Raw genomic sequence first — 13709 nt, forward strand, 5'->3', positions numbered from 1 at the left:
TCCTTGTATGACTATGCTTTCAGAAAAATGTAGTATGCCCGCATATCTACTTAAAAAATATATGTCCACGAACTCTGTTTTGAGTTAGATTTTAATTTAGCTAAAATACCTTCTTGTGAAACAAGTAGCGCGAAGTTCCTAAAAACATGTTCTACTAAAAAAAAAGAAAAAAGATTAATGAGTCTACTGCTCTTTAGGGGCGTCCTCCAGACCACTCAGCGTGTCCCCAGGTGGTGATGGGGGAATGCTCTACAGATATGTAGGGTGCCTCCATAGAAGGTACGAACCAAGGGGGGAACTTTTCCCTGGGGGGTTCATAATAGAAACGGGGGTACCCCTGCCCGGGGCCACAAATATAGGTGGAGGAGGAAGTTGGCCACTCAAATGTACACTCAACAGGGCCTACCGAGGTGCTCACACATGCCATAAATTACAAACCCTTTCCATGTAATGGGTTAAATTGAATGGTGACACAGAGCACCATCATGGGAGGATCCTCCCATCATGGGAGGTCATCGTGGGATGCGTCATGTATAGCCAGTTTGGTCTTATATCGTATTTACGTCAAGCTTACGGGGAGCATTCGACCAATATTGTTTTTATTTTTTAAATTGTGTTAAAAAACAAGCAAATCTTTAGTACTTTGAGGTACTGAAAGGACACAATCTGTACCACATATTTTTATGCAGCCCAAAATATTCACCAGATTTTCACCAAATTTTAAATATCTCACAAAGGTCTTTCCGACACGTTTTCCATTTAACGAATAGCCTACTGGCTTAGCAGAAAAATTTTCAAAACTCGAATTTCAATATTTTCAACAAACACGGATTTTCCTTCCTAAATTTTTTCCTTACCCTCCCTTGGAAAATCTATCCTCCAAGGTTATTAAACTCAAGGAGCTAAGTATTCTATCAAAAGGTCCTAAATTTACAATGGCTCAGATACACATAAATATACCAGAAAGTATTACGGGTGTGGTATTTTTAGCTCTCAAGGTGAGGTTGAAAATCAAGACCTACTCAGAGGAGAAATAGTAAAGAGTATTCTTGATTATAAGTCATTATTATCGCTTTCAACTCAATCAAAGGAAGAAACGAAAATCCTCTAAGATTTGAAAAGAGATAAAATACAGTAATAACAAGAGCAGACAAAGGAAACCAAATTGTGACTATGGATTCTGCAGATTATCAAAATAAAATAAATACGCTTTTAATGAATAAGAAGACCTAAAAAGATATAAAACTTATCCCGTAGATAAACAAACACAGCAGTTGATAAAATAATTAGAAATTTTAAAAGACAATAGACCAATCGCCCCCCAAATGTACAGAAAATTCTATTCCACAGTTTGTTCAGCCCCGAAATTTTATGATCTACCTAAAGTCCATAAGATGGATACTCCGTTATGTCCTATGGTAGCATTTTGTGATTCTCCAGCTACTGGTGTAGAAAAGTTCTAAGCCACAATTTTCAAGCCTCTTCTGATCACACAAAAATCTTAAATAAGAAATTCTATAGATCTTGTTGACAAGTTAAAAAATCAAAGTATAACAGAAAAAACAATCTTATCTACTTTTGATGCAGTTTCCATGTACAGTTCATGCGATGTCCATAAATGTCAACAGGCCTTACAAAGAAAATTAGAGGAAAATTTTGCTTGGTCAGATTATAAAACCTTGGAAATTGACATAATAATGACGCTTGTCCGACTTTGCAACAGGTTTTCTTTGTATTTTATGTTCCGAAGATTTTTTTTTTGTTCAGATCAAGGGCCTACCCATGGGCACTGTTTTTTCTCCTTTTATGGCAAATTTTTACATGGATGTCATAAAACAATCTGCTTTGAATATTTTCCCCTCGAAACATTTTCCCTGGTTGGACCAAAAGACTTTTTGGCACATTTTCTTGCTGATTGGGACCAAAAGACTTTTTGGCACATTTGAACAGGTTTTGTCGGCGCAAATAGCAACTGATATTGAGCTTTGTATGAACCAAGTTAGATTTAAACAGTTGAGAAACAGTGTTTATGTTCAATGTTTGCAAGTTTATGTGCCTGGAATTGCCACCTAACCCCGTGTTATGAGGATGTGTTGCAATTTCTCTCTGATTCTCAAGGTAAAGTTTGTTTTATTGGTATATGTGAAAGTTTTTTGAGTCAGGAACACTCTGTCTCATTGTATTCGTTTCCAGATTATAATTTGGAGATTAAAAACCGGACGTCACTTTATAGTGGGGGAATTGCGTGTTTGATTTCTAAGTCGTTGACATACCATGTTAGAAATGATATTGATGTTTGGATAGAGGGTAAATTCGAAAGTTTTAGTCTGGATTTAGATATGGGAAGTAAATTTTTGATTAGTGTTGTGTATAAACCACCAAGTGCTAGCTGGGAAGAATTTGAACGTGGGTTTGATCAACTTGCACGTGCGGTGTCTCGGACAGGTTTAGATTTTATTTGTATGGGTGATTTCAACTTTGATCTGCTTACATTGAATGGAGCAAATTTTAATTTTTTTAATTTGATGGTCGCTTATGATCTTTTCCCCATAGTAAATATTCCAATCCCTCGCTCTTTACGCTGAAGTTTTTAATTGTTTAAAAAATTAGAATTGTGGCAAAGAGTCAAACTTTAGCGTTATGAGCGAGGGATTGCGGAGGTGACAACCCATTTCATATACGGAGTAATTTCTCTTCGTTTTAAGTTTTAATGTCGCTCCTTACTTTCAGTTAAAAAAAATTTATTTAATTTCTTTAATTTTTTTAATTTTTTTAGTTTAATTTTTTTAGTTTTATTTTTTTAGTTTTAATTTTTTAGTTTTTTATTTAATTTCTGGACGTTTTTGAAATAAGGCATGTTTGATTTTGGCTCTCCGCACATAAATTATTAAAATGAAATTTGCACATTAATTCTTTTTTTGGCTGTATGGCTTTCTCTCAGTTTTGATCAGACGATTTTGAGTAAAAAGGGGTGGGAAGGAGGTGTAGTTGCCCTCAAATTTTTCGGTTACTTAAAAAGGCAACTAGAACTTTTAATTTTTAATGAGTGATTTTGTTAGTAAAAAATATACGTAACTTAAGAATTAACGTACGTAACAAAGTTTTACATTCTTATATTTTTATTATGTATATGAGGGGGTTTGCCCCCTCGTTAATACCTGGCTCTTTACACTAAATCTTAAGTTTTGTCCCAATTCTTTAAGAATGACCCTTGAATCAGAAAGGCCGTAGAATAAATAGTCGAAATTACTAAAAATACTTTAGCATAAAGAGCGAGGTATTTATTCCTCCTAAATACTTCGCTCTTTATGCTCCGATCCACTTACCTTGAGCAAATAAAATGTTTCTGATACTGTGCAGAGTATTTAAAACTTCTGGATCATTCTGTTGTAAAACTTGTTTTTGGATGCTCAAAACCTCTTGATAAATACTCAAGGCTTGATGCTGCTTATTTTGTTTGAAGAGTACTCCAGCAATGCTATTCAGTGTTCTCAAGTTATCGGGTTAATTAACACCGAAAATTATTTTATTCGTTTCATAAGCCTCTTTATAGATTTTTAAGGACTCTTCTAATCTACCTCGGTTAGATAGTACACTTGCTATATTATTTTTGGCACTAACAATAAGAGGACTATCTTCACCTAGTGTATCTGTCCACTTTTCAAAAACTGCAATGTTGATATTTAACGCTTCCTCATATTTTCCCAGACTAATCAATGCTAAAGCCATATAAAACATAGTTGCTAAGGTGTATGAGTGATTTAACCCTAGTGCTTCTTCTTGTTTTTTATACACTTCCTGACAAATATCCAAAGCCTTTTCGCTTTCTCCCTGTTTATGCAGCAACAAGGTGACGAAGCTTCTTGTATTTAAAGTATCCTTATTATCCGAGCCGAGCATTACACCTTGCATCTGAACAACATCTTCAAGCATATTAAAAGCTTCTTGGTACACTCCTTGTTTACATAACATTTCGGTTATTTCTGACTGTATATCTAATGTGCCAGGATTGTCTGGCCCTAGAATTTCTTTTCTCTTTTCAAATATACTTTTAAAAATGCATAAAGCTTTTTGGTAGCTTCCTTGTAAAACAAGCCTCAAGGCTTTGTCATTCTGAGCAGATACTTCTTCTTGGAATATTTCCTTTAACTGTTGGACTTCGGGAAAGTTACTTTCCATTGCAGCAAATACTAACGTTTGGTTCCCTCTATTACGAGCATTCATAATTGCTTTTATTGTATCAATATCCTTTGTCTGGTTTAGTTCATGAATAACTTTAATATCACAATCCTTTACTTTTTTAAATGATTCGCTTATTAAATTGAATAGGCAAAATTTGCCTAGTTATATCTTCATTGACAAAGAACTCTGTCGGAGTTATGCCGCTGTCAGTAGCAGCAGTATATACTGCACCACGGGACAGTAAAGCTTTCGAGCTTTCAAGTTTGGCTTATTGATTCACTATAAATTCTGTTCGTTTACGGTTCGATTAGTCCATTAATGGCAATTTTGCCCATTTAAAATTTATTTCATTTATGAGTTGATTTCATCTTAAGTTTGAATATTGCAATATGCTTTTGCTTAAGAACCCCAACTTTTTTTTATTCATTTTCAATAACAGTCGACATTGCATATACTGAAAAATATCTGTTGACACTCAACCTTTACTTGCTCTTAAAAAGTGTCTAAGCCAAGCCTTAAAATGAAGCAATCATAGGTAACCCTTACTTAGTTTACAAAAGAAATCAATTAGGAAACTAAATAAAAGAAGTTCGTTTGATCATGATTATTTTCAGTTTAGTGCATAATCAAAGGGTGGAAAAAACGTCTAGATTTTCTTCATGTTCCCTTTTGTGCTTCGTAAGTGTATTTTAAAAGAAGCTGGGTTCTAGAGAGAGAAAGATGGGCTTATTAATATAAATAAACACAACAAAACAAGTAAATAGCCCGAAGCAAAACTTGTTTGGGCTAACTAACCTAATACATATACAAATAACAACAAATCGAAAAAGGAGAGGACAAAAAGAAAAAAGAAAAGAAAAGGAAAACAAAGAAGAAAAAGAAAAGAAAAGGAAAAGGAAAAAATATTCAATTACCCTGCATTTCGATCGATACGGGATTACACTTCAAAAATACAAAACAAAAAGAAACTAAAACCACTTGTCCAGTATCGCCTAGAACCAAACCAATATGTTTGCTTATGTGCTTCTTAATTGTATTTAAAACTGGCTAGGTTTTAGGGTGTTAAATAGTCTGATTGCATTTATTCTATAATATTTTTAGTATAATAAGCTGAGTGACTGATTAATATTACGTTGATTGACCAAAATCAGTGACTGATTTGGTATTAATTATTATTTTTATGGCACTTGGTATTTACCAAGTGACATATATCGATTGCAATATCTGTCCGTCGGTCTGTCTGTCTGTCTTTCTTTCGGTCCCGGTTTTGCTAGTTAGGGCACTTCCAGATAAACCAGGACGATGAAAGCTGGCAGGCATATCAGGGACCAGACCAGGTTAAATTAGAAATAATCGCTTGCCAGATTCGACCATTTGGGGGGGGCAAGCAAACGAGATGGTTGAGAAGAATTTTTATTTTCGGAAAAAAAATGATTCTTATTCTTATGTGTGTCTGGTTGGTCTAGCGGTATGATTCTTGCTTTGAGTGAGATGAGATTCTGGGTTCAAATCTTAGACAATTTCTATTTTTACATGAAGAAGATCTGAAACTAGATACGTGATCGATATAGCAGTCGCTAAAAGTTGGCAGGAGTATCAGGGACCGGACCAGATTAAATAAGAAATAGTCCTATCTCTGATTCGACCATCTGGGGGGAGTGAAGGGACGGTTAATTCGGAAAAATTTAAAAAAAATGAGGTGTTTTTAACTTTCGAATGGGTGATCGGATCTTCATGAAATTTGATATTTAGAAAGATCTCCTGTCACAGATGCTCCATTTTCAATTCGGGGACATTGATTCGACCTATCCCTGATTCGACCATCTGGGGGGAGTGAAGGGACGGTTAATTCGGAAAAATTTTAAAAAAAATGAGGTGTTTTTAACTTTTGAATGGGTGATCGGATCTTCATGAAATTTGATATTTAGAAAGATCTCCTGTCACAGATGCTCCATTTTCAATTCGGGGACATTGATTCGACCTATCCCTGATTCGACCATCTGGGGGGAGTGAAGGGACGGATAATTCGGAAAAATTTTAAAAAAAATGAGGTGTTTTTAACTTTCGAATGGGTGATCGGATCTTCATGAAATTTGATATTTAGAAAGATCTCCTGTCTCAGATGCTCCATTTTCAATTCGGGGACATTGAGGGTGGAGGGGGGAAGTGGAAATCTTGGAAACACGAAGTCTTGGAAAACATGTGGAGAGATTGGGATGAAACTTGATGGGAAGAATAAGTACAAGTTCTAAATACGTGATTGACATAACCAGAACGGATTCGATCTCTTTGGGGGAGTTGGTGGGGAGATTTCCTGTGCTTTGGCGAGTTCAGTGCTTCTAAGCGAACAGCAAAGTAGATAACTCTAATACCGAGTCTAACTTTAGGTTCCGACTTCTTCACAAGTGCCATATGATCTATTGACTCTTGTTTTAAGAGTATTCTTGTAAACGTACAACGTTAAACCAACAAATTTTGTGACTCAAAAAAACCAACGGACAAAATTGACACAGTTAGATCGACATCTGAATAAATCAATTGACTCAATAGGTTAACCTTTCAGAAAGCTTTTAATTCAAGTTTTTGTGATTTTTTGCATCATCTATTACAGATAATGCTAGTATTCCATTTGTCAACACATTTTGTTCCCCTGGAGAAAACATATTACCAAAGGATATATTTATTCTTGGGAACCCACTTCGAATAAAAGATTGAAAGCTGGGAAAAGACAAGTGGACTTGCTCATATACTAAGCCCTTATCTGTAAGCAATCGCTTGTTTGTTTTGTATGTACTCCATACCAACTGAACTTTGTTGTAATTAACTCTTTGCTTCTGTAAAGACTTTTTTTTTATTACAGCGCCTATTTTTATGACTATTTGTTGCTATTCTATTGGATGTACTCTAGTGGAGTATTGTTCCAAATGAAAAACCGATGTTGAAACTCAATTTTTTAACTAGGTTCAATTGAATTAGGATTTGTAGATGTTGGCAGTTTAGGGGGTGGAGGGTCTGGAGGGACCATGGCCCTGATTTGCATGTCCAATCATAAATTTTAAATTTCTTACGTGATTCTTGTTTTATAAAGGTGCAACTTATCCCGATTTTCTATTAAATATACGTTGGAAAGATAGGCCAACCGTATGAGCTAGGACTCCCATCCCTGGGGCTATATGTCCCTTGAGATGTTTTTCTGGACCGCTTGATTATTGTCTGTGTAAGAGCTTTCACGAAATTTTGAGTCGATGCCAGTAGTGGTTAAGGGAATGTCTTGGGGTAAAAAATGATATGAGAGGAGGGGCGATTGCCCTCCGATCTCTTTTGACCCTTAAAAGGGGTACCATATTAATAGGGGTAAAATAATTAATATTTTAATTTTCCAATCAAGTGAGTCTCCATACCAAACTTATACAATCTATATATTTGGCTATAGGAAAATTATATGCTATATGCAATTTATTTTAATACTATAGGTTGTTATATTTTATAGATCATGATATGTATATGGATGTAGACTATTTTAAATTGTAAAAGATTCAATAAGCTAAATCTTTAAGTGTGAATTGCAACAATTGCTGTAAATTGTTCGAGTTCTTTGAAAGACATTAGCATTGAAAACCCTATTAAAAAGGATATAAGACGAGATAATGTCCCGCGACCTGTTGCTTCCACTGCTCAGGCTCCATAGCTCACTGAATCTACCGCCCACTTCTCTTCCACCAAATTCCGCTCGAGGTATCAACATTTTTTTCCTCCAGTGGAATCCCACTACCTTTTGTTAAACTCCTTCTGTCCCATTTGAGCATGTTATGTTTTCGCTTAACCCTAGCTGGATTGCCACTAAGCACACTGTTTGCCATTTTATTAGTCAATAAATTAGTCATTTTATTAGTCTGAATTAGTCAATTTATTAGAAATTAGGATGGGCCAATTTTTTTTAATTTTGTCAGTAAGAATATCGAAAAGAGGCATTTTAAATGAAAATAGCCTCAAAAAAAGTATTTTTTTTTAATCTAGGTGAGTACTTGCCCCCCCCCCCTCCTGCCTTCCCACGCCTAATTGACGACAGTTTCTATCATGCTTCATCCGTAAAATGTAACCTATTTATCTTAGTTTTTCTGTCGCTATACGCCTAATGTAACAGTTTATCGTAGCTCAAAGCAGCTATGGTCAACAGTGCAAAGAGTAGCCAGTTTATTTGCTGTACCTACCATAAGGGTTGTTTCTCCTCGACAAGAAAGCTTTGCAATAGGCAAGTGAACCACAGTTCCCAGAGGCCCTAGCCGCTTCTTTATCCACTGCAATGTATACAGAAGCTGTTTAGCGTAATTAAGTGGAATGTTGTGGAGTTTAGTCCGTCAATTCATCTTGGTTTTGTCGATATTTCATGACAGATATGAGTATCATTAGCATTTTTCCATTTCCTGAAAACAGGAGTAACAAACTAGGTAATTCCCTTTTAGTCATTTTCAAAGTTAGATAGAAATCCCTTTGTTTTCTTATCTCATTTTCAAAAATTATTTTTAACAACAGGAGAAATATTGGTAAATATCCATAATCCACCGTCAGATATTGGCGTTCTAGCTTTGAAGAATGAGATAATAAATGTGCGTTGTAAAATTTTTCTGGAGAACGTTTTTTGGATAAAAGGTTTAGACTGGGAAACAACTTTGGGTTTATGGTACCCTTTCCAGTATGATTTCATTGGAGTCTTAGGACTTGGGTGGCTCTTTTAAGAATTTTCTGATGAGCTGGTATTGAAATAGGAGTGGATACATTATTTTATTTTTAGATTTATCTGGAGGGGCTTGGACCTTCATTTGAAAGTGCAGGATGAATGAGTTTTACGATAAAATGTGCTAAAAGCTTATAACATTTTCAACTTGATCCAAGTCACTTTGGCTTTTGTTTTCGGTATTTTACCTTTGGCTATAAGTTTCCAATAGTATGATACTTGGCTATTTTTGTTTTTAGTGCATGTTCAAGAAACAGAAATTGTATAAGCTTCTTTTAAATATAATTTGATTTGTTTCAATCTGATCTGTCAAATATTAAAATTCCAAAACAAATCTAAATTTTACTTGAATTCTACTCCAAAGTGAAGCACCTTAGCTACACTTTCGAGTTAAACTGAGATAGACGTCCGTAATCACTTGGATTTACCATGAGAAATACCACTTGATGCTTGCTTTTGCCTGGATTAACACCAAACTAACTAATGAGTAATTGTATTGCACAGTGTAAGTATATATGTTGTTTCTACTGTGTTATGATAAAATAGTGATTGACTTGTTGGACAATTTCATGGATGACGATTATGATCCTGAGAAAGATAATATCGCCCTCGTCCAGGGAGGGCCAGAACCCTCAAGAAAGGCTCAAACTCCAGAGTTTCTAGAAATGGGATCGCAAATAGCAGGTATGCACTTTTTAGCATACCCTGCCCTTAATTTTAAGGATTTTGCTGTAAATTTCACTTGCCAGTTACAAAATTTGGCTGATAACTGTAAAACAGGGAGAATTAGTACGTTTGTCTCAAAAAGGCAGTCAATAATCAGTGATTTGAATATTTTAAATATTGTATCTTCAGGCTATAGGATGGAATTGAAGAAAACACCATTGAAAGCTTTGAAAACAAAGAACAAAAGTTTTACTTTTGAAGAATTACACGTAATAAGGAAAGAAGTATTGCATAAGGATGCTATTGTTGCAGTTCCAAGGAAATACCTCGTATTTCTCCTGTTTTTACGGTCCCGATGAAAAATCGTTCTTCTTGATTGATTGATCTATTCTGAATCTTAAAGAGTTAAACAAAAGCGTTAAATACCGCCATTTTAAAACGGAAACTTTCAGTCTGTGGTTCCCTTAATGACAAAAATTATTATATGACCTCTGTTGATATTGTCAATTTTACTATCCATGTCTTGTTGATATTGATGATCAAATGTGGCTTTGTTTGAAGAAGATTGTTGCTAGGATTTAATGCCAAATTGGTTTTCAGAAACCCCAAGGGTTCTTACAAGACACATGCAACCAGTTTTCTTCCTATTTTGACAAAGGGTATTTGTCTGTTATTTACTTGGACGATTCAGCCTTTCTGGGAAGGTTATTTTCAGATTGTCAAAACAAAATTCATGAGACAGTGAAATTACTGTCAGAATTGGTGGTTTGTCATTCAACTGAAAATTCAAGTCAACTAATAGAATTTCTGTGTTTTCTGTTAGATTCGCAATCAATGCGTCTTTTCCTGCCGAAAAGAAAAATGCAAAATATTTCAAATGTGGTTTCAAAACTTCTTAGTCAAGAATTTTCTACAATCCAAGAATTGGCCAAAACTCTAAGTGTTCTTATCTCAACCTTTCCAACAGTGGATAGTGATCAAAGAACAAATCATTTCTCTAGGAGCCTCGAGTTTCAAACTCGTGCTTGATATCGCTCTCGGAGCCCTGAAATTAGTTTTAGGAACGCAGGATCTAGCTTTCGAAGCCCACAAATAGGCTCTAAGCCCCTGTAACTGGCATGGCGTGCCCCATAAGGAATTCATGACCAAAGAAATGAAAGAAATTGGAAGACTTCTTCGGAAAGCACAAAGACAAAAGGTTAAAACAAAACACGTCAAATGACGCTCTATTTCAAAAGGTTTCTGAAGAACATTCTAATACTAAGGAAGGTTCTGAGATCCATAAGAAATTGCCAGATTTACAAACAGAGCTATCTCTGAGCCTCTGAAAATACGGAAGCTAGAGGATTTATTTGAGTGCCATACTAGGCCTGCGAATACCGACAGAATTGTTGTTCCCTAGGTTAACAGTTAAATTTGGGCTACTCTCTCATCACGGGCTAAGCAGAGGGAGGCTAAGGCACTTCAAGTAAGTTATTACAGCTAGTTCCCTCGCTAAAATTTTAAGATAACAGGTATCTCCAAATATGTCTATATTTATCTAGAAAAGTAGTAAGGGTAGTTGTATTTACGTCTAGTAGCTGGTAGACAATTGCGCTATATTGGACACTAACACTCATTGACTTGTTATTTAAGCCTCATGTAGTAAGTTTGACTGACATAGAATGGACATTTTCACTTCGAAATGCAAAAGATAGATAAAATATAGGTTGTTTTAGAGCTCTAAGACTTTATTTTCTATAACACTATTTAACTTATTATCCAAGCTACATTTAGTAAGTTTGCCAGAAATAGAATGCACATTTTCACTTCGAAATGCAAAAGATGAATAAAGTTTAGTTTGTTTTAGAGTTGTAAGTTTATTTTAAAAATTCTTCGATTACATGGCTGGCTTGAGGGATGAAAGACTTAAAAATCAGATAACCAAAGATTTTGTGACATTTTGTGAGCAGGATTGCCACGGCAGGCGAGAAAAATTACATTTTCCCTTATAAAAAAAGAACCAAAAAACAAATTAGCGATGAATAACTTTAGTAAACCAAATACGTCCATATTTAACAAATAAAGCAATTAGGATGAAATAATCAGACATACACAATAATTTCAGGTATTTCAAAATTTAAATTTTCAAAAAAAAAATCTTATTTTCTCCATACAGCAAAATTATTTAACTCTACATTCTTTGTCTTAGGTTACGTATATGTTCGCCCATATATCAAACAAAAATACTCAAGAGATTAAGTCTTCCTCCCTGTCCTACCCACATTCCCAGAGGATATGGATAACCCCCAGCTGAAACCCCTGTTCTAGGACACATTAACCATGACACCATAGCCTTAAACATGAGGCTGGTAACCTCAAACGTACGGTAGTGAAATCAGTGTAACAAAAAAAAAGAAACAAACAGCAAAAGAAAAGAAAAACAAAAGAAACAAAACAAAAACAAAAGAAAAGGCATGAACAATGTTACTCACTTCTGTATCTAACTAAGAAGTAATGGATATTATGATCCGTTTCCGGGTCTCGAGCTTGAAGTGTAAAAACTGGAGTATTAGGAGGAGCGCTGAGTTGCACCACTGCTTGCATCGGTAGAGGTCGGTTAACAAAATAAGGGGTTTCGTCATTCACATCTCGAACTTGAATCACGACTCTTTGTATATCAGTATCTAAAATGAAAAATAATTTATTAAAAATAAAAACAACAGGATGTAAATAAAATGGAATATAACAAATTCGGTTAATAACAGTAAATTAAAAATAAGAATAACAGGATACAACTTAAATGTAAAATAAAACAAAAAACACATCAGAAAACATTATCCGATAAATGAAGATAAATTAAAGTAAGAAAAACAAGCTATAAATAAAATGTAAGACAAAAAATATTTGGAAAATTTTTGGTAAATATAAAACTAACTTTTAGAATAGATGAGTAATGAACACAATAAACACAATGAACACAATGTAAAGAACACAAGAAAAATTAAAATTATAGAATGATTCGTAGCTAAAATAAATGATAAGTTAAAAATAAACATGATAGCATATATATAAATAAAAATATATAGTAGAAAATCGAGTAAATAAAAGAATACACACGTAAAAAACAGAAGCAAACCCCCACCATGGATTTTGATTTTTGCCTCATTATGTGAGCCTCGTCTAATAAGTTTAACTGGAATTGAATACATATTTTTACTTCGACATACGAAAGATAGAATTTTGAAAAGGTAGAACTTGCCTGTTGCCATTTTATACATTTAGGAGTAGACGTTTAAGGACAATTATTAGCCGTTTTCTCTTAAGAATAATCAAATTCCAAGGCCAAACCACAGAAACAGAAAATGAATTTTCTCTCTGGGTATTTTCATTAACGCCATCTTTTTCCTCAAGTAGACGGCCCGTCATCTATATTGACGAATTCATAGAGCGCCATGTTTTTTCCATTTCATTAAGGTGCTGATTTTTTCTCAGAACAAGCAGAAGAGGGGAAGGAACCCCCTGGAAGCGCCGTACTGTACCCGCCGGTATTCAGTTACCCGTAAATTGCGGGGAATAGGCGAGGGGGTCCTTACGCTTCCCTTGTTCCCGGGTGGTTTCAGTAACTTGCTTCAAGCATGGGGGAGACTATAATACTAAATCCTGTGTTGAACTATATATCGCTTTCACTGAATAGCGGGATAAAGAAGGAAGTATTTTTGAAACGAGCTGTGGAGTTTTTTGATAGAGACTCAATCTTAAAGGCCAAAGAATTGTTGACTAAGGAGGCCAAAACTGGTGATTGATTTACGAAATGCGTCCAAGATGAAGATAATTTAATGGATATTGTTAAGCTTTTTGCAAGATGCGCTAAAGAAAGAATAGAACTTCCCAAGTTCGTTATATTTGATCCTCAAGAAGTGCCGGCCAGTGGAGCAGAAGTAGGCGCATGTGTCATATCGACAGTGAATGAAATGCGACGGTTGTTCTCGGGTTTTCTCGAGTGCTACAACCAAGTCCCAATCCCGTGGCCTCCCGGCAAATCTGTAAGTGACGGAAACCAGCCCAATCCTGCACCAGATAGACTTTCTCCACTACCCTATTCCGTAGTTTTGAAGAACGAAAACAGAGGAAGGAAAACAATTTT

The sequence above is a fragment of the Artemia franciscana genome, chromosome 20 (genome assembly GCF_032884065.1).
Source record: "Artemia franciscana chromosome 20, ASM3288406v1, whole genome shotgun sequence".
In the NCBI taxonomy this organism is placed as follows: Eukaryota; Metazoa; Arthropoda; class Branchiopoda; order Anostraca; family Artemiidae; genus Artemia; species Artemia franciscana.